General features: G+C 42.1%; 1 protein-coding gene across 1 annotated transcript in view; it reads right to left on the bottom strand.

The window, feature by feature from the left end:
• cdh11 (cadherin 11, type 2, OB-cadherin (osteoblast)) overlaps positions 1-18,772 on the bottom strand; it is an 81,676-nt gene that overhangs the window by 44,642 nt on the left and 18,262 nt on the right. The window contains exon 2 of the mRNA XM_046401307.1: positions 789-854. The gene's annotated coding sequence lies outside the window, so the exon portion shown is untranslated. The remainder of the gene's footprint in view (positions 1-788; positions 855-18,772) is intronic.

Below are 18,772 nucleotides of genomic sequence, written 5' to 3'. Positions count from 1 at the left end.
TCTTGATGTTCATTTTTGTGGTGTTTGAACGTAGCTGTGTAATAATGCATTTGTTGTCTTCGATGTTGTCACCCCCGACAGTTTTTTCAGCCGATGATGTTTTATTTTTTTCCCTAACTGTCCTGCTCTCTGTGAGTCTACCTATTTGTCTTTTTCCAGTTTCTAGCCTGCAGTTGAAGGATTAGAATGTGCGGTTCTGAAATCAGCTCGTCAGCCTGCCAGCCACTGATAAGCACACTCAGGATCGATTAGATCTGCCTTTAATCTATTCAACTTTTTTCCAGGCGAATGAAAAAATGCTTAGTATGGGAGATGTGAGGTGTGTGATACGGTGACTTTGGCTACACGTGCCCAGAGGGCAAATGCATTGTAAGCCACATTTTCTGGCATGAGATCGTATTAAATATGCAGTTTTACCATCCCTCTTTAACAACCTGCTGAAGGCAAATACAAGCTAAACAATTCAGAATAATTTTCTGTTAACCATGAAGGTCAGAGATCATTACTGAGACAGATGGAGGCAAAGACAGAATAAAAAATGTCTTTCAAATAACAGTATAAACAAGCAAATGTAATAGTATGATAAAAGCAGGAGAGAATGAAAGAACTGGAGGTAAAGCTCTCAGAAAACAGCGCACTTACACTCCCAGTTGCTCTCTGCCTCTCTGAAAGAGACGGAGTGAGTTTAACAGAATGCTAAGCAGGCTGGTGGGGTCTGATGTGTCAGTGTCAATTCACAGGCCTTTTGATTACACACACACATCGGGAAGAAAAATGCCAGAACGCACCTTTAGCTCATTACTGGTGTCGGATACGTTGAAGGTTTTCTCCTCTGCACGGTAACACAGATCTGCCTGCAAGAAAGAGGAGAGGGAATTTAAATTAATCACTTGCACCGTTTATTGAAGAAGAAAGGGTTCAAAGACGTTGTACATTATTGTGCGATTATGATGTAATTAGATATGTGCTAATTAAAATTTCTGTATGTCTCATTATGTTATGCATGTAATTATACAGGGGATAGAGTAAGAGGAAAGATGTGTGGCTTGTTTATGTCAGGAAGGTTGGGGAAAAAAGAAAGTAAAAGCAACACAGGATGCAAACCGATATTAAATAAGCTTTTTGATAAAGAGCAAAATGCAAAATGCTTAAAATAGACTCATATGCAAATTTAAATATTATTAACTTCCTTTTTTTTAACCTTTAAATACGTGTGAAGCTGTCAGAAACTCTTTCTAATCCTCCTTTCTTAACCTCTGATAATGAATTATAAGTTTCAGCCACTGAAAGCAGCAGGATGACAGCGTCCTGTGGGATTTTCCAACTGTGATCATGTTGCCATCACTGTCTCCCCAAAACGTATTACATTTCAGTGAAAATCAAAACAACTGCACTGGAGTAATGCATGACTGGAGTGAGCAAAATCTAAATAAATTCAAATTAAATTCAGCAAGCCACTTCAAGGGTGCACAGTTCACCAGCCTGTGGCGAGTTTTTGCTTGTTAAGACTTCCGCCATACAGCCTGACGAGCGCAAGCCCTTCAGCCTAAACATGCACACGCACAGAAAAACAAACTCGTCTAATTTCAACCTTTAAATTTTCCTTACAGAACCTCTTTGATTAGCTGAAAATTGACAGCACATATTTAACTGGGGACTCTGCAGCCCAGAAACTATTGAATGAATAGTCAGAAGAGCCAACCAGAACAACCAGACTTTGGGCTGGTGTGACTTTCCATTTGTCGGTTATTTTCAAGTGTAAGGACATTAAATGTGTTACTGTTTACATGGCACACAGAAGGACCTCAGATGTAAGCAGAGGTACAGTAAAGTGTGCTCAAGGACGGCAGGTTGCTGCAGCCAGCTGAGACCAGATAAATCTCATGTTAATGTGACCAGTTACTATTACATGATGGTCACATCGCTGCTATGATGGTTTAAAAAGAACAGTGAATGTAGGCAGTGTGTCACTGGAACAATATGCATGCAGCACTGACTGAAAGCAACTGAGATAGCTGAAATTTTTCCTTCTTTTGGCTCATGGCTCAAAGATAGGAGCAGTGAAGATTAGAATTGGTCACAAATGGCTTGGAGGAAATTTGTAAGCCACTGCCTTTATGTCTCCATTTCATTCCCAGATCACCTGAGGTGTTATCCAGGCGGGGGAATGAACAGGGAAATGCTCTCGGCTCCATTAGTAACTACCAGTGAGAAGCCCTTGAGCAAGCTACTTAACCCTGGCCCGTCCCGGTGGAGCGGTTCAGGGTCTGTGGTGGCGCTGAATGGCTGTACAGAGCAGCTGTGCGAGTGTGAAGCATGGCTTCTCTAAAAATGAAAATCTGTGATAAGCCTTCTTCGAGTGACTAAGGGGAAAAAGAAAGCAGCCTAGTAGACTTTTTTTTTTAAAGAAAGCGTTCCCTTCTGTCTAGTAATTATGTGGGTGTGATGGTACATGAGTGAAGAGATGAGGGAGATATATTTTAGAGCGGCTAAATATCAAAAGGCCAAAAACTGCCTTCATCTTCTGTGGCACACTTCTTTTATCCACATCTTTCTAAACGTGCAGCGAGAGATCACACAACTCAGAGGACAGAGACTCTGCAATAATTAACCTCCTGGAATTACGATTTCAACATTTTTGCAAGTTAAAACTTACAACAATTTTACTTTCGCTTTGAACACACTCAATGATATTTAATCGGTTTAATTAGTTTTGTCATTTTGTACTTGGTAATTAAGACGCATTTTGTCCTGTGCAAAACAAGTTGTCAACGTGAACTTAAATAAAATCATAATGCAATAAGCATTGCTCATGTAAAATCACAAAGGTTTTGGGGAATGCAGTATCATGTTTTCCTCATTTTTTCCCCCCTTAAAATACCGAATTAATAAAAAAAAATAGATTAATTTATGTGCATTACATGAAATTTACATCAGCAGCGAGATCAGATTCACAGATTAACTCACAATCACCTTCATCAGGAGTGCATGATAACAAATCATTATTATTCAGTGTTGATAATGTCCCTCAAGCGTAACACCAATCATCATTCTATCATTATTGTTATGTAACAGATCGGCCTGCTTTGTATGCACAGAAGTCGGGCTCCTCTCACCTTGTTGAAGAAAAAAAAATGGATTTTAATCGGAGTATCTGTAGCAACATGTGCTGACGCAGCACATGTCGTTAACAGCAACAAACCACTGAGCTGCCCCTAACTACACTGCAGATGTTTCACAAATGAAGCCCTGCGCTAATCGTTATTGTGTGATGTGAGCAGTGTCGCTGTGGAATTATACCAATCGCTATTGTGCTATCGTTATTACCATCCTGCAGCTAAATCTGCCTGCTTTGTATGCGGAGACGATTGAGCTCATTCCAACCAGAAAATGACAGCTCGTTATGTGAGGGAAAATGGATTTCACCATGTTGTGGTATTGCAAGGGACCATGAGACAATACTGTCAATAATATAAAGTGCTGTCTGAATTGCTTCTTGTCTGAAATGTGCAATGCATGAATAAAGACCTATTGAATGACAGTCGAATGCCAACAACGCTCTTGCTCACACGTGTGACTGCCTGCATGCAGGCTTCTGAAGAGTGATAATATGTTGTATTGATTTGTTTTGACGAATTGTGTTCACGTCTAGAGCGTAATTTTCCTCATGGTGAACATGGTGACAACCCGTGTATCAAATCTCAGCAATAATTGATGATCAAGACGAAACATTTAAAAGATGCTGGGATCTCTAACTGCTCTGCTGCAGTGCGCTTCCCGAGCAGGACTGTCCAGTGTGTCGGACTCTGGTGTCGCGTTGGAGCCGTGCATTGGAAGCACCGCACATCCCTCCTCTGCTCGACTCTGTTACACTGTGCAACGAGCACCCAGAGGCAAACACGCAGCACTTAGTGCTCAGCTTTCATTTCATAATGTAAGAAATTTAATATTTCTGTTATATCATGATACGTTGTTGTATGAGTTCTGTTCTCTTCCTTTCAACAAAAGAACAAAAGCAGGTCTGATCAGATGTTGGCTGCAGCTGCTGGGAACAAGGTCATTTAAGGATAAAAACAGTCATCATCTCTCAGCTTAGCTACCCATCACTGCAGAAAATAATCAGACTTTTTTCTTTTTTGTCTTTTTGAGATTTTTGGGCCAGTGTGTGAATGTGGTAGGCAAACAGACCTGCGCATACACACAATATTTGCACACACATCTCAAGCACACATGCAAATAGACAGATTGAAATCCAGCCATTAGCGTTCTGTCCGTCATTAGCTAAAAGGCCCGGAGCTGGAGTGAGACCAGAATAATTATTCTGATTATAGTCCTCTCGCTGAGCTCCATCCAAGCACATTACACTCTCTTGGATTAAAATCTGGTGTTTCATGGAGTTTCTAAATCAAGTTGCAAGGATTTATCACATGATAGCAGCCAATTGGAATCTCAGCATTGCCCTTAACCCTGGAGAAAAGCCAAGTTTTTATGCAGCCCTGCAAAGTGATATTAGTTTGTCTGGATTGGAGTTTGGAGCATTTTTAACTCCTCACACGGCTGCTGCTCCTCGGCTTTAAAGATGGCCTTTATGGTAACTACGATACATCTGAGGGTCATTTCTGACCTTCAGTTTTAGGAGCATTTTGGCCTCTGCAGACCTCTTTGACAATTGTAGATGGTTAATGGGAGGCAGATGCTGGATTGTCCTCTCCGGCATTAAATATACACGGCAGTTGAGTAGACACCATTCAATCCAATGTAGCAACTGAACATGATGAACAAGATGAGAAACTTAAAAAATAAAAAAAAACCCTCCAAAGTCGAGTTTCTTGTTGTTGCTTCAGCCAAACATCCCTCACTCACACACCGTCCGTTATTTATGTCGACTGGATGATTATTAGCCACCTTTGTTTCATTTCTTCAAATGAAATAAAGAAATATCTGCTCTCCAGGGCTCCACAGTGCGAGTACTTCACTTGTGCGTGTGCAAATCAGAAAACTGATTCATGATCGCAGTGTGCGAGTGAAGTGCACATCCTGCTGTTGTATTTTTTTTTGCTTTCATACTGCTAATCCTCCATAAAACTACAAGTCCCACATTCCACGGGGTGCAGTGTGCAGATCACAGTTTGCTGTGACAAGTGAGGGAAAGGTGAACACCAAAAATGGAGTATCAGTGTGTTAGTCTCAGTTAATGTTTGTTATAATGGGACAGTTCAGACTGAGAGAGTGAGTGACAGAGAGCTGCAGGAAAGTGACAGCGAATGCGAGCGGCGCAGAGGAAAAAAAGTGAGCAGTAATTTGTCAGTCTGGCAGTAAATGTACAGTGGAGGTTACAGTGCGCTCGTCTTCCCTGTCCTCGCAGATTACTTGACTTGATCTTTCCTTTCTTTCTGTTGTTTCCTCTATCATCCATCAATCACTGTTTGATAAAGTTAAAGACGTATTGCCACATTGTAATATGAAAATTTTGCTGTCAAAACTACAACAATCACCAAGTAGCTGCAGTCGACACCCCACATACTTAATCCAGTTACTGTTCAGTCCAGTTACAACCTGGGCAAGACAAAATGCAGCTTTGCAAGGCTGCACTGTATAAACAAGCACCAACAGCAAATAATTTTTTCAACCAACCAGTGTGTTTGTGATTAAATTGATTACAAGAGCACAAAGGTCCCCTTGCTTTTGGTGTTTGAACTTTGTTTCCAGCATGCGTCAAATTTGTGCATTTAGCTAAAAAATGTCCAAAATATTGTTTTGGTGATCACAACATCCTCTGGGAAACCCTGTAGCAAGCAGCTTAAAACACTCGTGACATGTAATGATAATGCCTAATATCACTGAATGGGTGTTTATGTGGGAAAGTGATTATATGCATGAATGTGAGAGTGAATATGGGATTGTAACTGAGCATGTGTTTGCTGCTCTCAGTACGACTGAGGTGAAATGATGCAAGCAGAATGTGATAGCGGCTTTGAGGATCAGCAGAGTGGGCGCAGCTGGTAGCCACGCACACAAACACACACACATACACACACACTGGCTGGCAGGACCTGGTGGATCCCAGCTGTGTCAGTATTATTCATGCACCAGTATGCATTCACAGGTGCGTGGTCACATAGTCAAACACGCACAAGTGCATTTCATTGTATGAGTGTATACAAGCTGGTGAAGTGATACCATGTACTGGTCCATGTGTGCAGACACACATGCTGTTCAGTTGCTAAAATTTCTCTGCATTATTTCTTCATCCACTGTCGCAGTCACTCTGGCAAGCGTCGTGGAAAAAATAAAAAAAAGGTGGCAGCTTCAGCACAGGCCAAGCAGTGGGTCAGGAGGTTCGGCTAAATTTGGCACCAGTCCGTTCCGTAATCAACTACAGTATTTACCTTTATGCGACCCTGCTTTATCAAAACTCTTTAAACTTATTTTTGGTGCACAATTGCTTTCACATATTTTATCTTCAGGCATGCATCCACCTCTAACTATCGTCCTCCTCCTCCTCCTCCTCCTCCTCCACTTCCTCTCACTTCCTTTCTGACTCACTGCTGAGTCTAAAATAAAATGCTGCACAGGAGATGCAGGTGTAAGTGGCGGGCAGTTTATTTTACACTGGATTGGCTGGTAGCTATAGGCCTTTTTTTTTTTTTTTTTTATCTTTGAGCTCAGACGTCCTGCTCCCACAATAGTGCTACTCCTACAACACTTGCTCTAGACAGCTCATGTATTTTTCCACTTCCTCATCTCAAAATATAAGCCTGCGTCTCTGTCAGATGCTCTGAAATAGCTCCATGTGGTTAGATAAGGCTGAATGTCAGTATGATTTTTTCCACTTTTTTCTTTCTAAATCTCCAGTGGTTTGCAATAACTTATAATAACCTTCTGTCTACTCTTGAAAAGGAGTTTATTTTATAATTAAATAGACTTAAAAGCATGGAAAGACTTCAAGCGCGACCTTTAACTTGTGACTGGTCTTTGGTCTTGTACAGGTGCTGATGACTCCACTTCCGTTTGTTTTGACCAACCAAAAGATTATAGCAACGTTTAACACAGAGATATTGACATGTTTGCTTTTTAAACAAAATGAGCTTGTCTGCTAATATACAAACTGCACCTTAAATTATATTGTTGTGGACTGCAAACACTACATTTAAATGCACTTCTGAAGTGCTCTGCGGTCACTTGAACGCACAGCCCATTACTACAAAATATGCAGGATGTGTGAACAGCAGGCGTGGGTGTTTGGGTCACCAGCGGACATGTTAATGCTTTATGCCTTTTAAAGTTTAAGTTGAGCAGCCCAAAGAAGTTGGAGAACTTCTCAGTATATGGAAGAGTTTGATCACCTCCCGTTAATTAATTTGTTCTGTAAAGTCTCTGACCAAACTGTCCTTAATGCAAGATTTGTTTAAAGAAATCATTCAGCTCAGCTATTGCTATTCTCATTTTTTGTATTGTATTGCTCGTAACACTGGGTTGATCATGTGTCATGGTCAGGCTACAAGGCAAGCATGATGCCAGTGTTATCTGATTTTACTTTGTGAGACACAGGAAAAGCAACCTAATGCAAATGAGCAATTTGGTTAAAGTCTGTGAGCCATCAATATTGTCTTTTGGAGATGTTATTATGGTAAATTGCAGGTGGTTATATTTCCCACATTGATATCTTCCTAATTCTGCTCCGTCCCTGGAGAGTGTTGCTCATTTACAAAACGCTTCCCATGTTTTAAAATCAGTAAGGTAATTTAAGAGTCTGAAGATTTCACCCTCAGCGTTCCCACGGCCACAGACTTCTTTATTGCTTTAAGATGAGAAGCTTTTATCGGCCCCTTGAGGTTCTTATCTGCAGAAACTAGTCATTTGCATCTTGTATATTCATTGTTTCTTCACACTCGATCATATCAGTAATTTCTCCTCTCGCTGTTTAGCACTGTGTAGATAAAATAAGGAAACTCAACTTCCTCATTTTAGGATTCAGAGATGATTAATTTTGAACATGCAGTGGAAAGCCTGGCAGAAGGCACATGTGGTAACCTAATTTGGGGTGGGGGGAAATACAATAGACGTGGAGGGGGCGGTACACCAAACTGGTAGAATAGCAGGTTTCATTTGCCAAATTGTTTCTGATGGATCTCAGGCTATTTTCTTCCTACTATTACCACAACCAGCCTGTATTAACCACCCTAACATTGTCACTGGCCTCTATACTGCTTTCTGTTGCTTTCTGGTGCACTGCTGAAGCTGAATGTGACGACAGAAAAACAAGACAGGCTAACTTGTCTATCAGCTATGGGAACCAAGCTTACCAACATCTACAAAAATAAAACATGTATATGTACTACCTTTGGTGTGGGAACAAAAAAGGCTGTAATCTAAAACAACAACAAGGGGACAGAGAAGAAACACATGGTCGAGATTTTCAATAGCATCGATGAAAGCTGATGGAGAGACATGAAGGGTGGAGTAGTGCAACAAAAACAAATAAACCCGCAACATCTGAAGCTGGGATGCAGCCGCTTCACTGCGGCCTTCTCGATACAAATGCAGCAAAACTAGCATCTGTCTTCTCGTGATGGACTGTACAAAACACACCACACTCGCTTTTCTCTGCATTCTCAAACATGCATACTGAAAACGCACAAGCAGCACACTGACTCTACCATGCAGCAACACACACACTCGCGCAGACTGACGGTGTGTGTTACCGACGATGTGACTGAGGGAAGAGATATATTCCAGTTGACATGTTGACTCAGAGAGACAAGAGAGGAACGAGCCGCAGTCATTTAACTGACGGGGTGGGGAGGAGGGATAAAGTACGTAGAAAGAGATGGATGATGGATAGAGAGAAGGGGAGAACGCAGCAGAGAAAATAAATACGCTTTTTACATATTCTGCTCTGCATGGCTGGCTCGCTTATGTATGTACGCACAGCCTCAGTGATGACTCGCCTCACTTGTCCATGATTTTCGTTTAGATAGTTTGTTATGGTGTGACACACTCTCTTAATCGTACAGCAGTTCAGCCTGCGGGTTCACACATATACACACCCATGGATCTCTCACAACTGTATCTTGACACTTGGCAGTGTGCTTTTACTTCTTACTAAGTCGGTTTAGAGCGTTGACCTGAAACCACCAACCTCGCGTCTGAACTGAACACAAAAATCCCCCAGTCAGACAAGAATGTATGTTATGCTGCTATACACCACACTGATCAAGAGATAATTTCCCAAACCTCAATTACATATTTAGGAGAACATGTCATCATGACCTCTGGAATATTAACCCAGAAATCTGCCATTTTCATCTGCTCCCACTTGGTTAGGCAGCTCGAGAGTCCCAGACACGACATACAAAGAAAGCAGGAGGCGTCCTCAGTCAGCCTGTTGCAGCGCATAATTATTATCATCCACAGCAGTCAAATAATCACCTGTGTCCTGATTGGCATATCAGGTGACCCTCTGTAGTGTCGGGATGTCGAGAAACCATCCCCTACCAGACGCTGTTCTTGATGAGTCAATACTCTTATTAACTATTAACTTTTTCCAGGGGATCAGTAACGTATTACACCACTGTTCTAACCTGTTTTTATCGTATGTCACCCAGTTTTTAGACAAGCAAGCGACAAATATTCTACAGCTCAAGCCAAATTAAAGAGTGACTCGATTTGAATTTCGTTCAGCATTGCCTTAAAACTTTCCCAGGGAAGTCGTGCAGTGTCAGAATGTAAAATAAATGTACTGGTTATGTCTGTGTTTTCCTCATAACGATCCCTGATTGAAGGTCTCTCCCATCACATGCATTCATGTAAACACAGGCTATCATTGTCCTACCCACTAATTAACGAGTCCAGTCAGCGCGCTGGATGCCTGCACGCTCGGCCTGCCTCCTCAGAGAAAACTGCTGGCAGTCCTATGAATCACTGCATTCAAACGGTCTCGTGGTAAAAGAGCAAAAATGATTGAAAACCAAAGGGAGAAATTCATGAGGCTGGATGAGCGATGATAAATGTATTAGCACCAGATGACATTTCCATCACCACCTCATCGATCACCTTGGGGACATTTTAAACGGTGGACGGTGTGTGTGTGTGTGTATGTGTGTGTGTGTGTGTGTGTGTGTGTGTCATATGCAGAATCAGGCAGATGAAAACGGCTCCCCAATGCACATGCAAACACACAGGAACACAAAAGAGAAAGAGACAGGGGCACTTGGGACACACACACACACAAACAGGGTAAGCTATAAAGTTGACTTTTTATTTTTAACTCCCCCATCCCTTCTGCTATAATGACATCCTCATATATTGTGTTTGGGTAATATTTCTTCTCTGTTTTCTTTTTAAATTCACAGCGCACGTTTTGTTGTGGTGCGCTCACCGCTGATCAGTTGTCATTGAGGTTTATAAGATAAACATTTATGAAATACACTTTCCCCACCACGTCTTCCATTTGAACAGCATCTCTGAGGATGCAGAAAAGACTACACAATGAACCGAGCACCGCAAACGGCGTTAATCTGAGCGAATCCAGCCGCAAAGCACAATCACACATCCTGCCTTGCATTCAAATGTGTAAAGGTGAAAGGTGAAGCAAGATGACTGCGGGTGACAGTCAAACTGCACTTTGAGCCGGGTTTGATAAATAACAGGAACCTCTGTAGCCACAGGAGCAGTCTGAAACAAGGTGCAAACGGCTCAGTAAATCTGGCCCCGACTCTCTGCTCCTCTCTGGCCTCCCATCTCTTCCTTTTGGTCTGTCTCTTGGTATTCAGCGGCTGCTCCCTTGCAGCTCAGACTCTCTTATCTAAATCTCCATTCAGACGGAGAAAGAGACAGAGCTGAGGAGAGAGAGTCAGAGATAGATAATACAGGTCACTCTCCAATGACAACTCTAAAAGGCATCTGGGGAGAGGAGGGGAGAGGAGGGGAGGGGAGGGAAGCAGAGCCGCTGCAAAACACTGTGGATTCCTGCTCTAAACCGGGACCATGAAAAACACGCAGACTTAATAAGTAGCTTGATGTGAAACTTACTGTACATCTGGCGATTTTCTAGGCTTGCAGCGTCTTACTCGTTTATTTTAAGATCCGCTGAAAGCCTGTGGCAATGATAAATCAGCAAAAAATAAATAAATAAATAAAAATATCCAGCATATGCCTGAGTTAATGGGAAGCTAAGCTGAGCAACAGAGAGCGGCATTAACGCTTATCAATGCAAGACGGAATTTGTACCCTTTGTCGTTTTGATGCTGCAAAAATAGTCCGTCCTCATCCTCAACATGCTAGCAGTGTTGTTTTGGTTGGGCGATTTCGTCTTTATGATGGGATAAAAGAGCAACATTTTAAGGGTGTTAAGATATCAAATTTCAATTTCAAAGCACATTTTCATGACATTTTTGAAAGGTTAGAGCACACGGCTTTCAGCTGACCATCAACCCTGATGTCTGAAATGGGCGACTAGTGAAAACATGTAATGAGAGAGGAGACTTGGAGGTTATAGAGGTGTGTGTGGGACATGCCAGTTTCAGTCTCAGTTCTCACTTACTTACAGTGATCATGAGGTTGTGAGAAATGTGAAGTGTTGCTGTCGAACAGATGATGTCACCCCTAAATGTTTGTGGCCTTAAAGTGTTTACATTATCAAACATTCCTCAACCAGATATAATAAGATATTTAACGCTACACACAAATAGATGCAAGTACATACACGCAGACACCCACATGCTGCTGTTTAACAGTGACGTTCAGTTTCCTTCCGGAGCAGAACTGAGAGAAGTCCATTAAATATGAGGATGTTTGTTTTATCAGTCAGCCCCTCCCTGCAGCACGGCTGAGTTGGACCTCACTGATGTTCATTCATCTCTCTTGATTACCCTCAATCGCCTCTCTACCTTTACCTGTCTCCCTCTCTCCATCGCCATCATCACTTCCCTGTCACCCCCAACCCCCCTTACCCGAGGCAGACGGTAAACGCCGAACCAAATTGAATTTGGCGGGTTCTCAAACTGCCGTCGAATATAGCAGGTATTTTTTCTGGCAGCTTCGTTGCAATCTTCTCATATAATGAGAATGTAGCGCTACTCCATAAAGCAGCTCAGAAGGTGCTTTGGGAGCGAACGTGACTCTCCGTTTCCTCATGGACAGATACTGTGAGCATATTAGAGTCAGTGTAATTGAATGAGGCCAAAAACACAAGGCTGGAAGCAAAACAAAACAAAACAAAACAAAAACGTAAACCCAACCAATTACAGTTTATGTCTCGTTGAGCTTTTGTATGCGAGGACGCACTGAGAGAGACTGTGAGAAAAATTCAGCTGGCCAACATGCCCACACTGCAGCCATCAAAGCCTTTAAAAAACAGTGAGTTCACAATAAAGCTGGAGACAGATCTATCTCGTTGGACCATTTACTGTTACTTTATTGGCTTTGTGATTGTCTGTTGAATTGATCCACACCCCCGACACAGCTACCCTCGTCAGGTCGCTTCTCTTTGAGCCTACTTGTTATATATTTAACCATTTCTCCGTCCTCAGCCATTCTGCACTCTCCCTTTGTCTCTCTGCCCACCTCTACATCTCTCTCATCCCCTCTCAGCAGCACACCATCAGAAGGTTGTAAAGTAAAGTCAGCCTCGATCCATCTCTGTTGCCTCTCTCTTTCTCTCTCTGTGTGCTATCAGATCTAGTTGGTAGAGCTTAAGTCAGCCCTGCTGTCCAGGCTAAATGAATGCTAAAAGCCTATTGAGTTTCTTTGCGCGAGCTGCAATAGCTTTGTCTTATATTGGTAATACGATGTGCTGTGTGTGAGTGTGTGTATCTGTGCTTATAGTGTTTGTAGCTTGTGTGTGTGTGGGTTGTGTGTAATGTGATGCCATCTTTTAATTTAGGCAAGGAGACACAGTCAGCAGGTAGAGGTTATGACCTCTGCTAGAGGACACAAACAGTCACACACTGTAACTGAACATGAAATTGATTTCAAGGTTAAGTCGCAGAGCACATGTGGCTGCTGCTGGTGGAGTGTGTGCCTGCTGTATTGTTTACTGTAAGAAAGGAAGAGTAAAAAGGCAACCAAAAGATGACTTGATGTCAAAGTCTCAATGAATTAATAGGGCTACTTTTCTATTTTTTTCTATGAATTTCATCACATTGGAAATTAAATAAAAAGTTCAATGTCCATTCCAAAGTTAGCTTTGGTGAAATTGCCACTTGGCTTTAAACCTAAACTCTTACGCTTTTAATAAAGCTGTTTTTCTCGCTCTGACAATCTGCTCAGATTTGACTGAGGTTTGCCTTAAAGTTGTTTTTGAGGCCATAGAGAGAAGTGCTCCTCATCTTGGCATTAATGACGAGGAGAGCCACCTGGAGAGGGCTGAGCAGTGGCAGCAGTAACCGGATCAATGAAGAGACTGCAGTTAGAAAATAGGGTCGGCGTAATCAATTAGACCCTTAACTGCTGCTAGAATGGCAAAACAACAACCAGCGGAGAATCTCAGAAGCTGCAGCTGCCTTTCTCTGAGCGCACTTTTCAAACTGTTTTCTTTCTCTTGTTCTTCTTTCACACCTTCTCTGACCACTGGCTGCTTTCTTTCCTTTTGCTTAATCCCCACTTCTGTAATGCCTTAACTTGCTAATTTCATTGTGGGCTTTAATTCCTCCCAGTTAACCAGCTGACATGTTGAAGCAGCAGTGCTACTTACTGCCATAAGTAGCACAAAACTTTTACTCTGCCCTGCCTTCATGCCTTCACTGATTAGACATGACAACACTATGAACCAGGTCCAGACTCCCTGTCAATGGCTGTCGGTTAGACGGTCTCTGCACGCAGTCGCCACCTGTTAGCCATCTCCAGTAGGTGTTAGGTCACTTTTGTTTGAACTTTAATGCATGCAAACTGTCATTAAAAAACTAAGTTGGAGAAAAAGTCGAACAGATAAAATTGCACGTAAAAGCTTTATGATAAAACTGTTTTAAAAAGTCAGGTTGTCAGTTCTGTTGCTCTGCACATTTGTTTTACATACAGTTGGATTAGGTGGTGCCCTTAAAGGCTCAGCTGCTTCTCCTCTTAAATCTCCTCTCCTGTTTTTTTTACATTTTTTTGATCACGGAGTAATTAATGTACAGCAATCACACACACACACACACACACTCCTGCACTCAAACACTGGGGCAGCACTGTAAAAGGTTTGTGTCACAGTCTCTGTGAAGTCCCCTCACACACACACAGACACACGCACACACAAACAAACAAACACAAACACTCACTCCCTCAAGCATCAGCCATGGAATTGAAAAGCCACTTCAAAAAAATAATGGAGCTGTGGCATCCTGCAGCATGTATGTGAGTGTTTCATCGTGTGGGTGTTTTATACGAGGTGTGTGTGTGTGTGTGTGTGTGTGTGTGTGTGTGTGTGTGTGTGTAAGAGCTAGAGATAGAAAGTGTGTATTGCTGTAGTCTTCAGGGCCGGGTGCATAAATGGATCTCTTGTTGCGGTCAGGGTATTTGACCTATTTTCAACGATGGCTGCTTTTATGAATGTACACGTGTGTGTGTGTGTGTGTGTGTGTGTGTGTGTGTGTGTGCGCGCGCACGCGTACGTACGTACGTGTGTGTGTTTGTGTGCATATACAAAATGTGAACCCCCAAATGATTCAGTAATTGGTTTTAATGTCCTCCCATATGGACTTCACATATGGACTAATTAATTCAGTTTTCAGTCCGCGTGAAAGTCTCATCCAAAATTACTTACAAAAAGGAGAAAAGTCTTTAATTCATCAATTCCTGTCATACTAAGCAACAAACAGTGCAATGTAGGTCAGAGGTGTAGTGCAGTGACAGTATGCTTGTGACCGCAGAAGGTCATGCAAGTCGAAAACGGAAGAAAGACACAATATAAAGAGCTTAGGAGTGACTTAAAGAGGATTTCCTTTTATCTATCATTACACAGATGCATCTTTTAGATCGAAAGATGAATAAATGTAGAGAGAAAAAGAAAGAGAGAGAGAGCGTGTGTGTGTGTGTGTGTGTGGTTGCTTTGCTTGAAGAGACTTGGCTGGTGATGAATAACCCCATCTGCCTGTCATTACTACTCGAGCTACCAGAGCTACACGCACACACAACAGAATCTGTCACAGATCGCCTCTAAACAGCCTCAGGGGAACCACGGAAAGATAAAGAGAGGAGAGAGGAAAGAGAGAGAGAGAGAGCGAGCAGAGATGCTGGGTGTGTCCTGGGCTGAAGATAAGCAGGCTGCGCTACAGAAACGGAAAGCAGGACAAAACGCACTAGGAGGGTAAACACCTGTTCTCCCTCACTTGCAGATTTTCATACATACCGACTATTTTTAGTGTGGCATTAAACCAAATCTCAAAGGTTCTTTTCTTGTGCTTTTGTTGGCCAGTTGTGACATTAGCTGGATGCGGCCTGAATGATTTTTAAAGCCAGCGGCCTTTAAGAGACACTGGCGGTGCTATTAGCCACTTAGCGCTGGCTTCTAAGATCCCCGATGGCTTGTGTGGAAATACGGCCTTTTGGAATGAAGCCCTTCCAGCTATCGATTGCGGTAAAGTGTTGGAGGTTGATTAGAGACACGACCAGAGGTCAAACCAATCTAACTGAGGTTCAAAGCACGTTCACACTAGTAGTTTGGGCATTTTTGAGGTGTCCAGCTTGCTAATTTAGATCAGTTAGGATTTTGAGATGCTTTACAACCAAGAATCTAATGCTTAAGTGTTTATGCTGTTTTTCTACTTTTATCTGATGATCTGATCTGTAGATTTGTCCAGCAGTAATAAAAAACTGACACGGGTTTATAAAGCTCATTAAATCTCCAACTGTAATAGTGAAGCTACATTATGGTTCCTGAAGGAAAAACTCAGTTTTTTTTTTTAAACTCAGCATAATATTTGGTTTAATGAGCCAAGTCTTAAACGTTCTAGCAAGAAATGACAACAGATGGAGTAAAAGATCACCCTGAAAGACAGACAAATGCTTTTTTTTAAAAAAAAAAAAAAAAAAAAAAAGAGCATGAAAATCAAATGAAAGAAATGTAAGTCAGAGAGGAGATTTTTCAGTTCTCACACAGTGTATTAGAACAAGAAGAGGAGACTTTGATTCACTGGGACATACAGCATTTCTTGAGAAGTTTTCATAAATCGAGCCCTCAATCTTTTACCCATTCCCACACAATTTCCTTGGAAAAACCCGTCCATTATCAGCGTTTGCAGCAACGTGCAGTAATTTAAGTTCCCCAAGCTGTCCTTTCTTTTATACTGCTGTCTGAAAACCAGAGCTGAGGGCGCTTCACTTCCAGTCCAATCAGTCCTGCAAGCAGACAGCTTGTAGACTCTGCAGTAGCGAACAACTGGAGGTCACACTCGGTGTTCAGACATTAGTGCTGGCTGTGTGAGAGGCAGACAGACGGGGAAGCAGAGTGAGGAAGACAAACACGTTAAATGAAATGCAGACCACTTTATGAATCATGAATCATGAACCCATGTTAGTCCTCGTGTCCCGCGTTTATGTTTACATCAGACTGAATGGGAAAGAGTCTGTCAAGGTGGGAACAAATCCTCACATCACAGTAATAGTGAGCTTTCTTTTCTTTGAGTCACGTTGCTTTGATAAATAAGCACACAGTTAAACCACGGCTTTGTTGACAACTACTAAACTACATGTGACGCATGTACAGAAAGATGGACAGAAAAGAGTGAGAGACCAATATGGGGTGGCTTCTCCAAGGACACGGTAATGGCAGACTTTGGTGTTTCAATGTGACTCAAATCTCCCCCTCTCTATCTGTGCCACCCACAGACACAGAGACACACACACACCTCCCTGCTTTCTCCGGTCCCTTTGTGCTGTGTGTACAGAGGTTTTTTGAAATGTTTTATTCGTGTAGAACAAGGCGGCTTTGTCTGCCTCTGTCGTACTTTCCTGACACACACACATACACACACGCACTTCTACACACACAAAGACAAAGATAAAGGCAGAGGCATCATTACCTGTGAGCATAACCGGGTATGATGACATCCATATGCAATACCGAGCCTTCCACAATCCCATCTGTGTCTGTCTCTCTACTGATCTACATGCAGTGCTAATATATCTATATCTGTCTATCTATCTGTATATATATTAATATCAAACTCTTTTTGGAGGAGTAAAGATAACGCATAGATACACCATCCCCAGATAGAAACAGCACAAAGTTTGTGCCAAATGTCAGTAATTGAATCATCTAGTCCTGAAATCCTCAGTCGCTCATTTGATGAAGCGATTCGCTGTTTGACAAGAAATGTCTGCCTCAGATGCTGCTCTGCAAATCTCAACACCTGTGGGTTCATATGGCATCTGCTTTCCAGCACTTTCAGTGCACACCCGGGAGAATATACACAAGGAAAAAGTCTTGAGTTCAGTGTCTAGTTGTATGCTGTAAGATGGCGGCGGTTGACCTTTTCTGGTGAAACAGGCTAAGTGGACCAAACAGTCCACCTCCATTCAAATCAGCATCTCTTTGTGTGGCGATACACCAGGAAGTGTCCTTCCCTGATGCGTCGCTTCACTCCAGGTCAACAAACACAAAATTCAAATTCATACTTAGACACACATTCCCGTGAGTTGTAATGCATCAAGAAGATGCTTGCGTGACATTCAGGAGGTTAAAGTCGAGGGTGAAAAGGTTGAATGGCAGAGGGAGCAGTTTGGGCTGCTGCTCACTGTTCAACAGGAACAAACAGGAGAGACTGTGAAAAGACTAAGCATTTACATCACATTTGACTCGTTTGTTAGCCATTTCCTATGTGTGTGTGTGTGTGTGTGTGTTGTATTGTATTGTCCAGCCTCCTGCTGTCTCTCCCTGTGTGCCTGACACACACACTTTTATAAGATATGCCCCTTTTCCTGCATTTGACTGTACTGTTATGTAAATCAGTGACGCAGCCAGCCCCCCACCACACACACACTTTTTACTACTTTACTACATTGTCTCTGACACCCACCCTCCTCTTTGTTTTGAAGTTATTACTGATCACCGTCTCTGTAATGATAGCCCTGCCTCCTGTCGGACCACCCAGACTACACTGTCACTGCTCACTGATTAAACCCTCAGCTTCCAGAAAGTCCTGCCACTTTCAGTTAACACGCACTCACAGAAGAAGAAGAAGAAGAAGAAGAAGGTGTGGTTTTGAACTCTGCGGATTACTTCTTATATGAAATAAACCCAGTGGGTAGCAAGAGTATATTATTTACACCAGTTCTAAATGAACCTCATGTCCGACTCCTCGTCACATCTTAAGAGGCGTCTCAATTATGCACATGAAAATGTTCTGCTGAGGGAATAAATCTAATTTGAACCTTTTAGGTGAAATCAGAGTTGGCCCCATTTGCAAATAGTTCTTCATTAGCTTATCAGTGCCTTTGGAAAGCTCTGGTAAAGGCTTCCACTGTTTTCTCTGGGTCAGTCTGAAGTGTGCCACATATATTTAACTTGTAACTGCCCATTGGTTCAAATGGTTGCTTTCGCCTTGCGGTGCACCTCTTCCCTGATAGAATTAAAAAGAGAGATGTTTTTGGCATGTATGCAGATACAGCATTTGTTAAACTCACTCACTGTAGGTATTTACTCAGGTATTTACTGATTTTTGCAGACAAACTTACAGAAAATATTGAGTTTCTACTCTAAAAGAAATTATATTGGAAAAGGAAACAAAAAATCCTTTCTCGTTCAAACAAGTATTTCAGTTTGGTAAAAACGGTCATTTAATAAAAGACT

Source organism: Scatophagus argus, chromosome 10 (assembly GCF_020382885.2).
Source record: "Scatophagus argus isolate fScaArg1 chromosome 10, fScaArg1.pri, whole genome shotgun sequence".
NCBI lineage: Eukaryota > Metazoa > Chordata > Actinopteri > Scatophagidae > Scatophagus > Scatophagus argus.
The sequence above is the reverse complement of the archived record's forward strand: the minus strand, read 5'-3'. Positions and strand labels throughout refer to the sequence as shown.